The sequence below is a fragment of the Octopus bimaculoides genome, chromosome 11, assembly GCF_001194135.2.
Source record: "Octopus bimaculoides isolate UCB-OBI-ISO-001 chromosome 11, ASM119413v2, whole genome shotgun sequence".
Classification (NCBI taxonomy): domain Eukaryota; kingdom Metazoa; phylum Mollusca; class Cephalopoda; order Octopoda; family Octopodidae; genus Octopus; species Octopus bimaculoides.
Genome location: NC_068991.1, coordinates 8,367,574 through 8,374,338, shown reverse-complemented (window position 1 = coordinate 8,374,338; position 6,765 = coordinate 8,367,574). Strand labels below are relative to the sequence as shown.

The following is a 6,765-nucleotide window of genomic DNA, read 5'->3' as shown; positions in this document are numbered from 1 at the left end:
AATGATTCAAAAATAGAATTCTCGAAAAAAATAGATCCAAAATTTAAAAATGCAATAAATTCCAAAATTTAAAAAAACGGTGGGAACTTAGTTGCCAACCCAATATGGCCTTATCTACAATAAAATGCAGTGGAATTAATTGCATATAAACTCAAGAGTTTTGCTCTTAGACACTTTCTTGCTCCATATACACTTAACCATTGCAACACAAGGACCTGATATAAGTAGGCTTTATAGTCTTTAATGATAAGGTTGGTAATTTAAAATAGCAAAGCCTTATCTCTTGTCACCGGTCACATAAAAAAATGAAAAAAATGTGATTTTAATCAAATATTTTTGTCAGCATTGCTGTGATAATCTTCACTGATCTATAGTAAACATGAAGTATTTTTAAGCATTATTCTTGTTCTCAAACAAAATGCCATGTGAACAGAAAACCTTTGGTAATTCCTCAAACACAATATGAATAAATGAAAAAATATACAATAAATGTTTTTACTCGAATTAACAATAAATATTCTTGATTAAGTTAGATATTCTTCAACAATAGAAAAGAAATTACCCCAATTGTCAACGTCTGTTGGAAACAGTCAATATTTTCAGTCTTAAAATGAGAAATTCAAGATGATGCAAGCCTGAAAGCAAGGAGAGACACAGATTCTTTTGAATCAAGAGCCTGTTGAAAACACCGTCAATCTTGCCTACCAAGGTAGCTTTATTGCTAGAGGGGGGGATACTGAGGCAGATGTCAATTGCAGAACTAGTGCTGCCCTTGTGGCGAAATTTGAAATCATTATTATTATTATTATCATTATTGGACACTAAACTCCGCTTGCAAAGACTTTGCTGAGTCAAGTGAAATCGAAATCGAACTAAATTCGATGACTGGCACCCATGCCAACGTCATCTCCTTCATTGGACACGAAACTCAGCTTGCAAAGACTTATTGGGGCAAGTGAAAGCGAAATCGGGATAGCACCTGTGCCCAGCGTCGCCTTTCTGGCACTTGTGCCCGTGACATGTTTAAGGATTTTCGAGCGAGATCATTGCCAGTGCCCCTGGACTGGCTCTTGTGCAGGTGGCACATAAAATACACCATTTTGAGTGTGGCCGTTGCCAGTACCGCCTGACTGGCCTTCGTGCAGGTGGCATGTAAAAGCACCCACTACACTCTCAGAGTGGTTGGCGTTAGGAAGGGCATCCAGCTGTAGAAACTCTGCCAAATCAGATTGGAGCCTGGTGCAGCCATCTGGTTCACCAGTCCTCAGTCAAATCGTCCAACCCATGCTAGCATGGAAAGCGGACGTTAAACGATGATGAAGGCAACCAGCTGGCAGAATCGTTAGTGCACTGCACAAAATGCTTAGCAACATTTCCTCCCTTTTTACATTGTGAGTTCAGATGCTGCTTTCATCTTTTCAGGGTTAATAAAATAAGTATCAGTTGACAACTGGGATCAATGTAATCAACTTACTCCAACCCCTAAAATTGCTGGCCTTGTGCCAAAATTTGAAACCATCATTATAATTATTAAGAAGGCTGTGAGCCAGCAGAATCGTTAGTGAGCTGGACAGTATTTGCAGCATTTCTTCTGGTTTTATACTCTGGATTCAAACGCCACCAAGGTCTTCTTTGCTTTTTATCTTTTTAGGGGATGATCAAATAAGTAACAGTTGAATAGTCGACCTTGGCAGGATTTGAACATGGAACATAGTAATGGGTGAAATACTGCTAAGCATTTCGTCCAGCTTGCAAGCAATTCCGCCAGGTTGATGTAATTGATTCAATTCTTCCCATGTTATGACTTTGTCACTTCATAACAGATTTGTCGCTGTTTAGTTACGTATTTAGGAGTTGCTCGTAATTTACTTATTGAATTTATTTACCAGTACGGTTGTACATAGGGTAAATGTGTTTGAAAGTTGTGGTTTATTTGGTATGCTTGCTCCCAAACAACACTTATTTTAGTGCTTTTGACACCGCCAGGCCAGATTGAATGGTACTGCCCAGGTGTCGAAAACATAATGAGATTCATGGGGCAGCTGATGATGGAGGTATGTTGGATTGTTGGTATGGCTGTGGAATAATATTATAACACATCCTTTTGATATATATATATATATATATACATACACACATATACATACACTTTTCTATTTTTCTCTTGACCTCCAGACTTATACTAGACCCTGTGTCAAATATTTCATCTCATCTCAATAACTACAACTCTCTCAAACTCTCCATGTTTAATCACATCTTTTGCGGAACAAACCTGCACAGATGATTCGTTTGAAGTGCTCAAAGGTTAAATGCTGTACATTAGCTATCTCTCCTTCCATCAAACTGACATTCCCTGCACAGATGCACACTGTGTCACTCATCAGATGTTGACATGATCATAGAGCAATGTGAAATGAAGTGTTTTAATTTCAAGAACACAACACAGTGCCCAGTCTGAGAATTGAACCCACAACCTTGCGGTCATGAATGCAATACCTTGCCCACTATACCATGGACCTTCACATGTCTGCCTTACTGGCCTGTAAAGGGGTAAAGCTGAATATTAGTTAGGTTAATGCCTCAATTATATTAAGATCTCATAGGCTATAAAGACTATGGACTGCATATGAATGAAAATAAATAAATAACCCTTTCTACTGTAGGTACAATGCCTGAAATATTTTAGGGGACAGGGAGCTAGCTGATTATATCGACCCCTATGCTCAACTGGTAGTTATTTCATTGACGCTAAATTGATGAAAAATCTGAGCAGAACAAAATTAATTAATAAAAATTAGATAAATAAAAATTATTTTGGTGTTCAATTATTACACCCTCCACATCCCCACAATCACCACACTCCACTCGTTAAATCAGTGTTATCAATAATGACATCATCAACAAATTATCACACGTGTTTTCCTCTGACTCACCTCTTGGAATTTTTATAAATATTTGTATATAATTACATGTGCATTTGTTTATTTACATTCATTTCACAGGAAGTCGTGGACAGAGACAAGCAACAAAATTTTGGAAATATATCTGTAAGTGTTTACATGTTTAACAAAATATGTTCCAAAAATCCACATGTAAAGTCAACAGTTTGTATATTTTGCATTAGTGTCTGATATTTCTCAGCCAAAAAGATCAAAACGAAATAATTTCCAAGTAAACAATAATCTCAACAATCATTTTGATGGATATTTCATAAGTTAATTCATAAGCATTTTTATAGTCATTCTGTAGTGAATTCATCATCTTATTGTGACTAAAATAAGTATTCCTTCAGACAACATGACATTTTGTAGTCAATCCAAAAAGAAACCTATAACAGTTGTATGGTCAGTCCATAGTTCATAAAATATACCATCATTCATTTTAAGAGGAAAACATATCTCTTGCTCATGTCCAATGTATAATAAAACCAAATTTTATGTACAATTTATAAAATGTTTTATGGTAAACCCACAAAATATCTTATAATAAATACATAATTCTTTTTATGGTGGTTTTAAAATAAAAGAATGAAGGATTCTATGGTAAGTTGTTATATATTTTATGAAGTATGTGACACAATATATGAAATATGTTATATCATCTCTTCATAATGAATGTTTCATAATGCATTTCAGTTTGTGAAAATTTATTGTTATTTAAGTTTCTTCATTTGAATCTGTCATTTTTGTTGTATCGACTTACAATTCACCATCAAATATGAGCAAATTTTTATTTCCACTTACAAAAAGGATATATGCACATCTGTGTATGCACACCAAATGCAAACACACACACACACACACACATTTATGTACATGGGTAAAGATGCAAGTTAGCATTTGTCTGAAAGCAAATAGTAACTTAACCCTCTTGGACCTGGGCCCCTATGTCTAACTTTACCCCACACCTGGGCTACCGAGCAAGCAATATATAACAGCATATGAAGCTCAAGCGCAACGATTTCAGGCAAACTAATGGACAGAATTAGCTGCATCTTCCTTTTCTACGTGTGCTTTTTATTAGTGCTTTACCAGGAATCCAGCAGAGATTTGTACTTTTATTAATCCTGTTATGCTGTATTCCCATTAGAGTGGGAATACAGTAAAGCAATTTTGCTCCTCAGTAAAAGTAATATCATCATCATCATCATCGTCATCAGCATTATCTTTTAATGCCGGTATAGGTTAGATAGTGTGACAGGATCTGATGGGGCCAAAGATTGCATCATGGCACCTTGGGCAAGTGTCTTCTGCTAAAGCCTCGAGCCGACCAAAGCCTTGTGAGTGGATTTGGTAGATGGAAACTGAAAGAAGCCCATCATATATATATGTGTGTGTGTGTGTGTTTGTGTGTGTGTGTGTGTGTGTGTGTCTGTGTATATATATGTTTGTGTGTCTGTGTTTGTCGCCCCATCATCGCTTGACAACTGATGTTAGTGTGTTTACATCCCTGTTACTTAGCGGTTCAGCAATTGAGACTGATAGAATAAGTACTAGGCTTACAAAGAGTAAGTCCTAGGGTCGATTTGTTTGACTAAAGGTGGTGCTCCAGCATGGCCGAAGTCAAATGACCGAAACAAATATAAGAATAAAAGAATACAAATATACCTACATAAAAAAAAAACCAGTAAATGAATCTCAGTCGGCTTCAAAGATAATTATTCATCTGTTTCATCAAATGAACTTCTGGTTGAGTATTCCATAGACATGAGTATCCTTAACCCTTTCATTACCATATTTCTTCTGAGATGCTCTGTGTTTCTTTCAATTATTTTAAATATAACAAAGAATTAAGTAAAATAACTTAGTTATCATTCAGCTAGTGTTAGGAACATAAATTGTAACTAAAGTTTGGTGGAAGATTTTAATTCAAAACTTACGAAAACAAGACATTTGTACTCAGAGCCAGAGCTGGTTTCAGGTGGGTTGGTAACGAAAGGGTTAATGTAATCCATGGACAAAATCAGCCTGACACAGTGTCTGACAAGGTTGGGCTATTGGACTAAAGTGGTGGTTTTCAACCAGAGTCCATAAAAGATTTTGGGGGTTCCACACAACAAAATTTAAATTGAGTGTCCACAATAGTATTTTAAGGGTTCTTGAAAAAAAAATTGCTTCAGATGTATGTATTGCAAGAAATAACTTGGTTTCTTTCTCTAGCATTTTACATAATGCAACAACTAACACAAGTGAATGTGTGAGAAACAAAATAGGAATTTTGAAAGAAGTTTCTATAAAACTAGTTTTTAAACAACAAATGCAAATGGGGAGGGGTCTACTAGAATAAAATAGTAATCAAAGGGGTCTATGGGTGAGAACCCCTTGACTATAGGTACAATTCATTGAACAGATTTTCCATTCAGTTTTTATCAACATTATGTCTCTCACAAGGCTTAGATTTACCCAAGGTTATGAAAGGAATAATACTTTCTGAAGATGTCATGTAATGGATTGAACCTGGGATCTTGTGAGTGCAAAGCAAACTTCTTAACTGAGTGCCCAAGCTGTGTCTAAACATACATTACACATGTATAAATATACACATGTGTGCATGCAGATACAGACACACATACACACCTACATTTATAAGTACAAACATAGATACATTTATATATACACACACAGAATCATACATAAATAAATACATACAGACACACAAACATACATACATACATAGGATTCATAAACAATAGAAACTTTAGTCAATATATGGGAAGTACATCTTATCTTTTATATATTTAATGTCATTGTCATTACCTAAAGCTTTATCTCTTATCTACTTTTGTCGGCAGATAATTGTACGTGTGTGTGTGTGTGTGTGTGTCGATTCACCAGAAGCAATAAATTACAGGACTCAATACAAATGCAGAGTATTCTTTAATAGATTATAACTGAAAGGCTCCGATTTCCAATACTCAGAGTTACTCATTTCCAATCATTAGCTAGTTAACCGAACCTGTCTTTCTTTAGAATGGCCAATAAAGGGGATTTCCAAGTTCATTTGTCCCTTGTCCCTTTCTGTTAATCCTTTCCATTTTCCATTTTGAATTTTACATTATCTATCAACACTCGCACCCCTATGTGTGAGTGTTGTTTTCCCCCGTGTCCCATTGCAATACTTCTAACTCTCTCTTTCTCACTCATGCCTTCGCCCCTTTCCTTTCCAACACTTTTTTCTGCAAAATAGGGGTAGTTTATCCTGTTCAGGCTATATTATTAGCATTATCCTGCGATTGAGAATTTTTAAATCACTTCTTTAACTTTATAACAATATCTGTTGCAACACACGATTTCACATCAAGAACCTTGCAGAACAAATTCATAAATATATTTTAATCCCACTTATTTTATTTTCAACCTTCTCAGTCTCATTAATATTGCTTACACTACACAACAAAGTTATTTACCCTCACCCAATAACTAACATACTTCTTTTAGTTGGTTTCAATTTATAATTCCGTCATATTGTTGACTGCTCAGACTTAGAAGACAATTATTTTGTTTCTCTAGCATAAGAATTGGTTTCACACTTTACTTTCCATAAATGGAATGTACCTCTTTTCTGTCTGTCTGTCTGTGGCTATCTGGTCATCATTTCGTCTTTCTTTCTTTCCTCCATCTAAACTGTTCTTCATTGATATTTCGAGGTTCTGAAAAGGTCTCTCTGGAAAGAGTTTGCATTCTGCAAGCAATCATTGATATATATATGCATATATATATATGTGTGTATATATATATATATATATATATATATATATATATATAT

General features: G+C 35.3%; 1 protein-coding gene across 1 annotated transcript in view; it reads left to right on the top strand.

Moving 5' to 3' along the window:
- The first annotated feature begins 2,995 nt into the window (after positions 1 to 2,995).
- Positions 2,996 to 6,765, top strand: part of LOC106880890 (bromodomain and WD repeat-containing DDB_G0285837) — an 8,949-nt gene continuing 5,179 nt past the window's right edge. Inside the window, exon 1 of the mRNA XM_014931043.2 lies at positions 2,996 to 3,047. The gene's annotated coding sequence lies outside the window, so the exon portion shown is untranslated. The remainder of the gene's footprint in view (positions 3,048 to 6,765) is intronic.